This window comes from Canis lupus, chromosome 1, assembly GCF_003254725.2.
Source record: "Canis lupus dingo isolate Sandy chromosome 1, ASM325472v2, whole genome shotgun sequence".
Taxonomy (NCBI): Eukaryota; Metazoa; Chordata; class Mammalia; order Carnivora; family Canidae; genus Canis; species Canis lupus.
Window position 1 is genome coordinate 34447229 of NC_064243.1, and position 14273 is coordinate 34461501.

Here is a 14273-nt window from a genome sequence, read left to right on the forward strand (position 1 = left end):
GGGAAGCAGACTTCCTACTGAGCACAGAGCCCGATGTAGGACTCCACGTGGAACTTGACCCCAGAACCCTGAGATCATGGCCTTAGCCAAAGGCAGATGCTTAACTGATTGAGCTACCCAGGTGCCCCACCACTTACATAATTCTTAAATAATTACATCTGATGCAATGAAAAAATATAAATCTGAGCACATTATTAAAAGGCCATAGTCCAGCTAATATTACCTTAAAATGAATAATTTCAAGATGAATCAAAAAATCAGAAGTTTTTATCTTGATGAAATCCCAATAGTTCATTTTTGCTTTTGTTCCCCTTGCCTTTGGAATCCTATCTAGCAAGAAGTTGCTTTGCCCAAAAGGCAACAGGAAGATAGTTGCAAACGACATATCAGATAAAGGGCTAGTATCCAAGATCTACAAAGAACTTATCAAACTCAAGATCCCCAAAACACCCAAATAATCCAGACAAGACATGGGCAGAAGACATGAACAGATATTTTTCCAAAGAAGAAATACAAATGGCCAATAGACACATGAAAAAATGCTCCACAGCACTTGGCATCAGGGAAATACAAATCAAAACCACAATGAGATACCATATTACACCAGTCAGAATAGCTGAAGTTAAGAAGACAGGAAATAACAAATGTTGGTGAGGGGCAACCCTCTTTCACTGTTGATGAGAATGAAAGCTGGTACACTCACTATGTAAAACATACAGAGGTTCCTCAAGAAGTTAAAAATAGACCTTCAATTGCACTACTAGGTGTTTATCCCAAAGATACAACTATAGCAACCCAAAGGGGCACTTGCACCCCAATGTTCAAAGCAGCAATGTCCACAATAGTCAAACTGTGGAAAGAGCTGAGATGTCCATCAACAGATGAATGTATAAAGATGTGGTATACACACACACACACACACACACACACACACACACACACACTGGAATATTACTCAGCCATCAGAAAGGATGGATACTTATCATTTGCATTGACGTGGATGGAACTGGAGGGTATTATGCTGAGTGAAATAAGTCAAGCAGAGAAAGACACTTATCACATGGTTTCACTCATATGTGGAATATAAGAAACAGCACAGAGGATCATAGGGGAAAGGAGGAAAAAGTGAATGGGAAGTCATTAGAGAAGGAGACAAACCATGAGAGACTCTTAACAAACAAATTAAGGTCACTGGAGGGAAGGTGGGTAGGGGGATGGGGTAACCTGGTGATGGGTATTAAAGAGGGCATGTAATGTGATGAGCACTGGGTGTTATATGCAACTGATGAATTACTGAACACCATATCAGAAATTAAGTATGTACTATAGGTTGGCTAATTGAATTTAAATTAAAGAAAAAAAAAGCATTGGCGACATGAAAGAAAATGGCAATGAATGAGGAACAATATTATTGATAAAAAGATAAAATCACTTGTTTTTACTATATTTTACAAAATGCATCCTAAGAGAAAGGTAATTCTAATGGTGAGGGTTTTACTTTCTTATCTTGGAAACTGTTTTCTATTTACACCTAATCTGGGGTGGAAAATTGGGCAAATTTTTAAGATGTATCATTTGAAAAAAATATCCTCACTTGGGCTAATGGACAAAGTCAGGTCCACCATGCCAATTTCCTATGAAGTGTTTCCTTACCCATCCTAACCTGTCCTCAACGACAGGCTAAAGAATCAGTCACATGATTAGGAAAATGTTAAGTATTGTTATGTTTAAATAATGATACAACTACCATCACCATTACTAACCATCATTAGAAATACCTTTAGTTATTGAGCCCCTACTAACAGCCAGGAGTTTAATCCTCAGCTAATCTTATGAATTTATTTGACTAAAAAAATATTATTATATTAAAACACAGTGACCCCAGTGAGCTGACTTTTAAGCAAAGGCTCCCAGAGCTCACGATGTGATAGGCGAGAAGTCCAGCTGTACTCAATGGCCAGGCCATGTTCATTCCCTAGCAGTACTCACAGAACATAATCTGTATAGTCTTCCTAAACATGCCTTAAGTGAGGTCCCACCAACCAAAATTTAACTGTAACACTGTGGGGTACTTTGCGAATAACTGTAAAAGCCAATCTTGTGAGGACATAGAGAAATAAGTGCAGCACTGGTGTGCAGCATTAATTTTAATTTTCTAGCATCTATTACAGCTATTGAAGAATTAAGGTTTTGCTTTTAAAACTTTTTTTTTAATGTTTCTCTTCCTTCAGGAAGCAGTTTTTCATCTAACTGCTTTATATCTCTTTAATTACCAAAATTTTTTTTTGTTTTTTTCTGAATGGCACCATATGCCCACAACAATGTAAATTACTGGTCACAAATGTATCTTGGGTCATGAGCCTTATACACAAAATGAAAAGATATCCTGGGGTTTCCATGCTTAATATTTCTACACTCACTGAATACTCAAAAGCCACACTAACAAATCAAGTTCCAGGGCAGTTGTCTCAAGGGAGATTATTTCAGACAAATCTAAAGCAGTTGTTGGAATCATATGAATCATGCAACCAGATCCCTGAAAAACCACCTGACCTCATCATGTCTTAAGATGCCCATAGGTGAAACAGACACAGTTAGTTTGGTTTCAAAGTCTGCTCCCCAAATGATTATTCATTTGTTCTCTTATTCATTATCAGCCATCAGGTTTTTAAATAGCTTCAGTTCATTCAGAGGAAAATTGAATGACAACCTGTACAATTTAGAATTGTGCATATCATTTAGAATTTCAGAAATTCAAGTCTTGTGACCTGGACTAGAAATACAAATATTTTTCCAAATTTTCTGTTACTGTGTAAAGGGTTAATTAAAGCATGAGTTTGCCTGGATTAAAAAAAAATTACCAAACCTTAAAATCAGTATCATTTAGAATTCTGATGCCAAAAATCTGTTTGACAGAGCAGGCTTTACAAAACTGACATTTTAGCAGTAGCCAAAGTCCTGTTCCCACTAAATTTTGTCTTGGCAGCACCAGTAATTTGCTAAAAGCCCAAACTCTTCTTGGTTAGGAGTTCTCTACCTCGAGAGCTTTCCACACAGAGTGCAACGAGGAAGTTGAATTGAGCAAGATTTTAAGGTTTCTATTCTTATCATAGAAAACAAGCCTTCTGTAAAATGAGAATGGTTTAAATAAGGAGAGATACTAATTTACTCAAAATGTTAATTAGACTTTAGATTTGAATCTGATACAATACAGTACAATAACACATAAATATCTCACTAACAGTAAAATCTGATATTCTTACATTACCTCAAGTGTTCAATTAGCAAATAATAATTAAAATAATAAATAAAAGTATCTGGTTCCAAACTACAAGTGACAACATTTTCTCATCTTTCTAATTGGTACATTTCCAAAAAATTATGAAAACTTACAAACACGTTCATTTAGATAGCATCCCAAACATCTTTTGTAGGCAGTAAAGGCCTCAAATCATTACTGCCAACATTTCACAAACAGCTTAATATTTTGCTTAAAATGTCTTTCCAATAATTTTGAAATCAAGCCATATAAAAATCACTTGACTCAACTTACCCAGCAGCTGAACGTTAATGAATTGGTAAAAGAGTGTTCCAATCCAATCAATTCACTTAATTTTTCAAGTGGATCTCATTATGTTGTCTTTTTAAAAATTCAAAGACTCCACCTAATGAGGAAAGGAAAACAAAAACAAAAACAAATAGTGTTTAAACCAGAGCAGCATTATAGGATCAGTACATTAATAACACAGAAATCAAATCAAGATTATTATTAAATCATCCTCTAAGTTACTGTGCTTCTTAAAAGTATAAAACAACTAAGCATCTGCCAACTAAAGTAAATTTTTCCAGTTTGGGGTAAAATGAATGTTCAAGCATAGAGAAAACAACAAAATAACACAATTAACATGAGAGCAGAAAAGTTTATTGTCAGTATTGATTGACACATAGAAGCAATGACTATATAATATCAATTAGGATATGTAAAATTAGATGTGAGAAAAAGAGGCAACTGATTGCTTTAGAATTCGGTTCACTGATTCTTATTAATTTACCAATGAAATACATATGTGTAGGTTGCAGTTCTCAAAGTAGTTAAGGTCTAGTTACATATAATCTCTGTTGAGAAATATAAATTAATACCTCAGATCAATCGTTTGGAGAGAATTCACTGGTATGAATTTCAAAATCATTCTCAGAATGTTAAACCTGGTCTCCCACAGAAAGCCTTTATTCTACTAAAGACCTATAAACAGCTTAATTAGGTTTATAAATATCAGTTAATTCCATTCACTTTACCAGAAGACACACCTTTTCTGAAGCCTGAATATTAAGTTACTATCGCAGCTCTAAGAGAAAGTTTGAGAGAAAGCAAGCTATAGCCCAACTGATGAGAGCCTAAAATAAATGGGATGCTGGAGGGCTGAGCAGAAGAGTAAGATAGAAGGTTGGATGATGTCCAGCTACTCCTGAATCAAGTATCCCCAGGGTAGATTTAGTATGTTTTAAAGTCCCAGACCATCAAACCCAACTATATTCAAGTGCAAATTCAAAAACCTATCCCAAAGCCATAAACACATGATTTTTTTAATCATGCAATTTAGAATTAGCCACATACTGCCACTCCTCTCTAGTCCCACCATACATATTAGTAAAATTATTTTAGCTAATCTCAGTATTTAAAAAAGGTTGAAATAGATTTGCTATCCACTACTAAAAAGGAGATGCTTTAAAAAAATACTAAACTAAACCAGAACAAAACAAAAACGCTCCTAACAATGGAGAAGACAAATAGCAATAATTATACAATACACACTAAGTAGAAATCCACAGTAGTCATGGGAAATACATTTTCACTTCCAAGACAATCTAATGCCTAGATTCTAGATTCTAACTGCTATTCAAGAAATAGTTATCTAAAAAACTCACGTGGAAATGGTCTCAAAAGACTTCTTCATTCACAAATTGTCGTAATTATTATTGTAGGGCTCTTGCCATAAATATGGCAAAACAAAAGTCAAATGGTTTGGTTATTTGAAATTATTCTGGATCAACAAATATAAGCACCTAAAGAAGGTGTTGCAAATTGGTACAACACACATTTTTCGCACTTGAATATCTAGAGCTGTGAAAATATTTTTGTACTTTTCTAGGCCTTTTATGAAAGTTTCAAAGGCTCTTTCAAATAATGTTTGGGAGCAAGCTTTATAATATTGTGTCTGAACTACTGCTGTGGTGGTTTGCGCTATTACTCGGTTTAACAACTTATCCTTCTATTAGTCACTTTCCAAGGAAAAGGGGGCACTTCCCCTCATGATGCAGAACAACTTGAAGATTCTCAAGAATCCTTTTCTCACTGATTCATCAATATGTAACGTGAAATTGACCTGTATAAACATTTAGATCTACCATCCCTCTTCCTGTGCTTATTTCTCAGAGTACTGCTTTCTTAAAATGTAGTTCTTGCCTCATAAAAGGACTTATTAAATACATGCGTGGGGCCAGTCATTAAGCCAGTATCTCAAAAGGTCTTTCATCTATAATACGGCAATATGTTTTCATTTCAGTCTAACTATGCTTATCTGAGTGGCCAGGCATTTCAAGTTACTTAGGAATTTCTCACTGGTGGTATGAGCACCTCACATTAAATCTCAAAAGCAGTAAGTACAAAATATATTAGTCATCTGTATGGATGATTCAGTCAAATGACTGCTCCTGATCAGCAGAGAAGATACATATCTGTTGCCTGCATAACAGGTGAGCCTCATGTGTACAAACCACAATACAACATTCTTTAGAAATGTTCATTTCTAAGGAAACTAATACTGACACCTAAGATATGATACTAGGTTCCTTACAATTTCTTATATTATAGAGTAGTGCAATGCCTAAAATAATTTTATAAACTGATGAAGGCAGTTAAATCTCAACCTGCTTACATTTAATTTCTTTTTATTGCCTGCCTCTACACATTAGGAAAAAGGAAAAAACAAAACAAAACATCTCAGTCAGTGGTATTTTGGCTTCATCAGAAAATCTAAATACATCTGAAACTTTGTATTTCAGTCAGTTATGTAGTCCAAACAATGTACTAATTTATCATTAGCTAATATTTGATCATGCTTCTCACTAACTGGTCTATATTTATGTATAATAAATCAGATGTAGCCACAATGCTGAAACCAAGTGACTTTCTCCAGTCGAATGGTTTTCTCCATGTAGTATACAGGAACCATGTTCTCCATTCCCTGGGAGCACTTTAGCTGTTCCGCCTTTCCAACAGTGACACAGTAAACTTGCCATTTTAGTAAACTTGCCATTAGAGTAGCACTTGGCACCCTAGAGTAAGCTTGTGAACTCTGGTGTCTTTATATCCCTGGACTAATCCTTAGTCTGGGTCCTGGTCATCAAACACTATCCTTCTATTGATGATGAGACTAAGACTCAGAAGGTCACAGACATTTGCCCAAGGTCATGCAACTAGAAGGCAAATTTCCTGACTACTATTCCATCATTTTTCTTTTTCAACGATGCTAAAGATGCTTCTCGGTATAGGATGGGAGAGAAATGTGGCAGGATGAGTGCAAAGTGAGTGGGAATAGATGGGCAAATACCACAAGCTCCACACCACCCTCCTTCATCATGGTTACAAGTAACTTGCTTTTTTGTAAACCTAGTAAAAAACTGGCCAAGGAGAATAAGGTAACAGAATAATTTATGACTGTTAGAGACCCAAAACAACTTGGCATATTTTGGCAGGGTTCCAAAATAACATTTGGAAAGCAGTGCCCAAATAGCCAGAGTTAGTAACAGCCCTACTTGGTCATTTGTATTGTCTTTCTTAGAAGTACATAACAACATTGAAGACATTATTTAACAAAAAAAAAAAAAAAAAAAAAAAAAAAACCTAAAACACAAAAAATCTCTTAATCCCATCACCCAAACATAATTATTTACATTTTTTACAAATGTGTTATTTGCTTATGTAGGCATATTTTCACACAGATGCTCTCATAACACACATATAACAATGCCTTCTGATTTTTTTCATTTAATATTTCATAAACACATTCCATATTTCCATGTAATTCATATAGTTCTCATTTTTACTAGCCATATAATAGTCCATAGTTAGCATACTTAGTCATTTCCTCAACCATTCCTGTATGTGGGAACATGTAAGATGCTCTCATTTATTTTTAACAAGAGATACTATGCTTCCTTAAAACAGTAACAAAAAAGGGGTTATTACATTGAAGAGTATGAATGTTTTTATGGACTTCACATTATAGCCATATTGATGTCAAGAGATTGAAATCACCTATAAAGCTGCCAACAATATCTGAGCATTTCACTTTCATAAAACTTCCTCACATTTTTATGTGACTAAATTCTTTTGGTGGTTTATTTAATGTAAAATGGAACTCCTGGGTTGCCTTTTTATATCAATGGTGATCATAATCACTCTACCACTTAAAAATAATTTCATTGTCTTTCATTTTAATGTAAAAATTATCTCTATTCATGTAATTCGACTACATTTTGGTCCTATTTCTTTCTTTTGTATGTATGTATATATGTATTTATTTATTTTAAAGATTTTATTTATTTATTCATGAGAGACATAGACAGAGAGGCAGAGATATAGGTAGAGGGAGAAGCAGGCTCCCCACAGGGAGCCCAATGTGGGACTCAATCCCCAGACCTGGGATCACACCCTGAGCTGAAGGCAGATGCCCAACCATTGAGCCAACCAGGCATCCCTTTCTTTCAAATTTAAATGGCACTTTAATATGATGTATATATTAAGTTCTCTACAAGGTGTTCTGTACATTTATTTATATTTAGATCTTTAATCATTTAATATCTCTGGCATGAATTAGACAAATTCCAAGTTATCCAAGTACCATTTACTAAGCTTGCTATATTATTTTAATAATGGGATTTGTTACACTGATCTACATATTTAAAATGGAAACTTTGTTCAGACTGAGTAAATATAATGTGACTGGTATTATGATAAAAACTTGTTGTTCATGTGTTGGGTAGTTTTAATTACTATTGTTTACGGTGTTTGAATTACAGTAGGGCTAGATTCTATCTATACTTTGTTCTCTTTTTCTTTTCAAACACTTCTTGATATTTCTTTTTGTGCACATATATACTTGCAAAATTCTCACCCATTTTTCCCAGATTATACTATCTAATTAAGTGTAATATTTGCCTTCCATATTTAGTCATACCCAAAAAAATCCCATTAAGAGTTTAAATACAATTATGTTGAATCAGATATAAGCATCCCTTCAATATTTTGTTTTGCCATGTAAAAAAAAGTGCATTATCATGCATCTCTACGTTTACTACATTTTTACATTCAATAAACATTTGCATTCTAAGATTCTTGGTTCTGTGTCTTCCCACATTTCCATTTCACTTGCTTGAAAATACTTAATTTCTCAAGTTCAGCAACTGAATTGTGTTACTTCCTCACAAGACCCCCTGAATAATATCCTTTACATGTAAGCAAACAGTGATTACATAGAAAAGTGTAAGTTCTAGCTTAAATAAAACCTCTTAATTGCCTCAACAAAGATGAAATTCAACTGTATATAAATGACACAACCACCACCAAATGCAACCACCTTATTTTCTTAGTATTTTTACAAGACACAGCCCCAAATTCATTTAAAACATAGCAGAATGACTGAGATGACCTAGTATCTTCCTCATTTTCCACCCCAACCAATGTCTCTCATTCCTGCTATCTGTAAACTAGGTTCAAAGATAGGGCAAAACCAACAAAGAAATGCAAATAACTTAAAGTTATAATAATCTATTATGTAAACTTGACTGGGGCACCTGGTTGGCTAAGTTGGTTAACCGTCTTCCTTTTGGTTCTGGCTCCAAGCAGGATCTCAGGGTCCTGGGATTGAGCCCCAAGTAGGGCTCCCTGCTTCTCCCTCTCCTTCTGCCTGCCCCCTTCCCTGGCTCCTGTGCACCCCCCTTCAGATAAATATATCTTTAAAGAAAAAAAGTAAGCTTGACTGAGAATATTGCACATATTGTTGCACATTTAATTGAGTCCATGTGTTTTCTTCCTTGATGTACCAAACCTAGGGACTCTCAAGGAATGTTATATTTTATAAAATGTATGAGTACCTGAAGAATTTTAGACCCTATAGTGAAAGGGAAGCAAGGACCAATAGAAAAAACGGAAAGGGAAACACCAGGAATATCTGTGCGAAGGTAGGCAAATAAGGACAGAAGCTAGTTTCCATCCACACTTTGAACGTCACACTATGTGTCAAGTTGAGTGAAAGCACGAGTGATGTGCTTTCTCCAATTTCCTGAAGAAACACATAGAAAATGTGGCATATATTTAATCTGAGCCTTGTTTCCTGAAAGACTGCAGGATGCCCACAAATTTTCTTTCCCAGAGTTCAAAATAGCAAGCTGAGTGGGTGTAAGCACTTCAAGTGCAAAAAGAATTAAAAAAAAAAAAAAAAAAAAAGGTAACTAAGGAAAAGGAAACCATACTTTTTGCTTCTCAGTATGAGAATTTTAAAAGAAGCCAGTTAAAGGGATTTTAATGACTTGCATCTAGAGTTGTCTTGAATCAGAAGATAAATACAATTTGGATACTTAACCAGGGCCCTCTGGTCACTTTTAAAGGTTGCAGTTTCTGTGTAAAGACTAATTTCCAACCTCGTTACAGTAAGAGCAGGCAGTTTCACTCCAATACAGCCAGGTACCGAATGGACTCCAATACAACAGTGGCAAAGGGAGAGTTGAAGGTTTTTCTGGGGTCTCTACCCCTCTGAGGGAGAGAGACCTTCCTCAACAAATGCTTTAAAGCTTTAACACACTTATGAGTCACCAGTTTGTTAAAAGGTGGATTCTGATTCTATCAGTCTGGTTGGGGTTCAACTTGTTAGTTCTCTGGTGATGCTGATGTGCTGGCCTGAGGTCCCCATTTTGAGAAGAGCAGCTCTAGTGTGTAACATGGGTTTACTAACAGCCAGATAACAGAAATAATCAACCAATTAAGAACATTTGCAACAGTAAAGTAGTTGTGATAAGAAATAATAAAATACACATTAGCAAAGCCATGAGCCAATAGATAAAAATTATTTTAAAAAAATAAGTGTTAAATGCTAGAATGTGTAATGATTCTACGCATAATCAGAAGTCGAGAGCAGGAAGAGTTATGTAGGGGCTAGAATAGAGGCAAACGGCTTCCCAGAGCAGGCTGTACTCAATCAAGCCCCAGATACAGGGTGGTGTGGACAGAGAGAGAGCAGGACCCCAGAAAAGACAATCCTGGAAGGGATATGGAGAGTTCTGAAAAGAGAAAACTGCAGTGCACCTACTTTGGGGGTGTAGATATTATCATTTGAAATTTTAACTTGAATTCACTCTTCAGCAGATGAGGGGAACTTTTGACTTGTTTAACATTTTTAAGTTTGGGAAAGATAATGCTATTCCAGGGCAGAAAAGAGATGAGTAGATTTACCTTAATTTGATGCAAATTTTCTCCACTGGCAATAGCAACAGTATTACTAATGACATTTTAGATTTAAGACTGGTAACACAGGGATGCCTGGGTGGCTCAGTGGTTGAGCGTCTGCCTTTGGCTCAGGTTGTGATCCTGAGGTCCTGGGATCAAGTCCATATCGGGTTCCCCTCGGGGAGTCTGCTTTTCCCTCTCCCTATATCTCTGCTTCTCTCTGTGCCTCTCATGAATAAAAAAAAAAAAAAAAAAAAAAAAAAAAAAGACTGGTAGCACACAAAACCACTTTGTGTGTGTGTGTGTGTGTGTATGCATATGTATGCCGTTGATTAACATATGTCTCTAATAATTAACAAGTTTAAAAGCACTGGAATATAATTTTTCACAACAGAATTAATGGTCACCTGTTATTCAGAGTGTCGAATTTTACTTTTATTATAAAAATAAACACTTTTTTCTTCTATAAAATACTTCTGGATGGCACATACCCACACACACCCTCAGCTCCAGCATTATTCTTCCCTTTCCTCCCACACTGGCTGACAATGGGAAGAAAACATATCCAGAAACAGAATGAAATTATTAATGAATTATACTTTAGTTGTTTTTTAAATCTCCTTTGAAAGTTTTTCCTGTCAACCTACAATATGTTCTATATATTGCGCAGTGAATTTCACAGGAAAAAAAGACTAGAAGATTGCAAAAGTCAGTATGAACATGAAAATTCAATCTCTACACTTTTTTTTAACTGAAAAAAAAATCACAGGGAGATGGGGTACCTGTAAGATGCAGGGGGAAGGGAAGCATCTGAAAGACATACAGTACATTTTAGCATTCCTGGGTCAGGTCAACAACCTTACTGAGTTTCAGTTCCATTTTTGGAACTACCAACTTCATCTTATTGTAAGCAATAAGAAATGATATATGGAATACTGGCAAACACTGCATTTCCTATTAATGTTAAATGCCAAAACTATGGTTTAACCAATAGCTTCTCTCCCTTCCGTGTTCCTGTCCTACAAAAATTCCCTATGCTTGCTGGCTGATGGAATTTAGGAATGGGTTATGACAGGGAACCCTGGGTGGCACAGTGGTTTAGCGCCTGCCTTTGGCCCAGGGCGCGATCCTGGAGACCCGGGATCGAATCCCACGTCAGGCTCCCGGTGCATGGAGCCTGCTTCTCCCTCTGCCTATGTCTCTGCCTCTCTCTCTATCTCTCTCTCTGTGTGACTATCATAAATAAATAAAAATTAAAAAAAATTTTAAAAAAGGAATGGGTTATGACAAAATTCTGCAATTTCAAAGTATCTAGATTTGAATATTTAAAAAATACCTGCATCATGATAGCTGTGCTAAATAAGGCACCCTAGCATTCAAGATGCACCAATGGAGTTACCTATTCCCCCCCAGTCTAATACACACACACACACACACACACACCAACACTCACTACTGACAAAATGATAGTACTACAAGGACACTAAATTGTTACTCATGAGTGACTTCTAAAAGAGAATGTAGTCATGTCCTGAAAAGACTGTCAAGTTTGTCTTCTACAAATGTCTTCCCCATTCTACTCTGAACCTTTTCAGGTGTCCTCCTCCAACTAGGTCATGGGATCATGCAGACCGCATTCCCCAACTACTGCAAAAAAAGAGCTAATAACCATTTTCAGACTTGACTGCCAAAAATGTAATGTGTTCTCATTAGGGAAATCAATACACAAACCAGCCAACCTTGGGACATTATAAAACTTCATATAAAGAAATAAATAATGGTTGGTGAAGAGACACATCTAAGGGAATAGATCTATTTCTACTCAAATAGAAGCAAGAAGCCCCCTCTGTGGGAAATGCTATTATCAATCCTATTAAGATACAGTGCAAGGGACCGTGTCATCTAAACTAGAACAAGATATGGTCTGCTTTCAGTTTTTTGAGGCAATTTCTATTTGAATCAAATTGGCCCTTCAGAAGACAGTTCATCGGTGAGAAACTCTCTCTCTCTTTCTCTCTCTCCCTCTCTCTTGGGTCTGGCCTTTTCAGTAGTTACAAGGCATGGTCCCATTTTTACTTACTCAATATCTATCATTACAATCCTCCATGTTTATGTGTCCACGTGCTTTTAGAGTTACCAAAATATATCACCCGAAGTGATAGCAGTTAAATTTGCAACAGCACAGACTTCTCACTATAGGCCTGGGACCCTGGTGAAAATCAGTTCAGTTGAGAAAGATTTCCTGAGCCAAGACTTAAGTCCTCACTAACCAGGCTGCTAGGCCTAGATCAAATGAAGGTCGATGCAATGTCCCCAGAGCAAGCTGTTCAACTCACCCAGTGGGCTCCCCTGAGCTCTGCCAAGGAGGCCCTTCGGACTGACAGTCCACCTGGTGGAGCTGGGTTCTTCCCCAGGAGGAGGCCCCCACCCCCACCAACAACGCAGAGCACCGAAGCCAGCTAAGCAAAGCTGAGCAGCTGGGAGCAGCCACTTGTGGATGACACAAAGGCAGGCTCCCTCTGCCGTGGGAGTGTTAGAAACCTCTGATGATGGCTTGAGCTGTGGAAAGTGTATACTGCGAGACAGGACATCCCTCCTGGCATTCTGGGCGAGTAGAGCCTAGGCAGGGGCAACAACAGCCTGGCCTGAGGACAGTCTGCTCCGCACATCAAAGCCCAAGGCCCTGGGAGGCTGGCCTGTGGCCAAAGACGCAAAGAGCAGCAGGGGAGTGTGTTGCCTTAGGACAATAGCAAACTGGGACGTGGTAGAGTCTGTAAATTCCAAGCACTGGGGAGGTCTGCTCAGAGATTTTACCCTCTCCTGTCAGGGCTGTGATTTAATTTCCTTTGAAGAAAGAGAGAGAGAGAGAGAGAGAGAGGGAGAAACAAGAAAAAGAAAAGAATATACATCCCCAAACCTTCTGTCTGCAAAAGCAGACACCACAGTGCAAGTTAATGCACTCTGGTCCTTTTCAGCCTGCAGCCACTGTCTGAAACAATACAGCTAAGTGAGATGTGACATTCTCCCGTTCATCTTATTAGGGCATTAAGTCTAAGGGGTAATTAAGATCATTTAAATGCAAACATCACTGTTCCATTGCTAATATCCTCCCAGATCGTTCCCATCAGTTCTGTTTAATTAGAGAAGCATCACTCGTTAATGACAACCTGACAGTTTGGTTTATTTGACAGGACCAAGCACAGAGTCTCATTTTGGGTAACAAGAACTGAAGGTGAAGCATCAAACTCTCAGTCACGAGCATGACTCAGCTCTTGGACCCAAGACACTGTACCTGGGCAACCTGACCACTCGCTCCACAGAAATGGAGTTAATTCAAGAATCATCTCCTAGCCTCCCCACTGGTCGGTACAGCTTTTTGCACGAAAACATGCAGAAAACAAACTAAGAAAAACAAGAGCATAGAGAAAAAAACTCAAGATCAATCCCTCTCCCTCTCGTGGTCTTAAAATGGGATTCCTAAGGACGGGGACAAATGCCATAAGCTTCTGGAGCCCTGCCAGGGAAGCAAGCAGCAAAGGCAAACGTGGCATATGTCCATCCGCCTCGGGAGTGACAGGGTGCCATCGTGAGAATCCTGGCTGCCTAAACGCTCAGTACGACACAGAGGACCTTGTGAGTTTTCCTTTCAGAGGAAATGAATATGAGTTGAGATCACTCAACTCTAATCCACCCTGTACCTCAGGGTTAGCCTCTGGGCAGCACATGCCCTGTTTAGGCAGCAGTCTGTCATGACCCCGCCTGTCATCCA

General features: G+C 37.5%; 1 protein-coding gene across 5 annotated transcripts in view; it reads right to left on the reverse strand.

Annotated features, from left to right (window-relative positions):
• The window catches only part of HIVEP2 (HIVEP zinc finger 2), a 194464-nt gene that overhangs the window by 80707 nt on the left and 99484 nt on the right, over nucleotides 1-14273 (reverse strand). For all 5 annotated transcript variants that reach the window (XM_035700836.2, XM_035700833.2, XM_025422439.3 and 2 more), the window contains exon 2: nucleotides 3554-3665. The gene's annotated coding sequence lies outside the window, so the exon portion shown is untranslated. The remainder of the gene's footprint in view (nucleotides 1-3553; nucleotides 3666-14273) is intronic.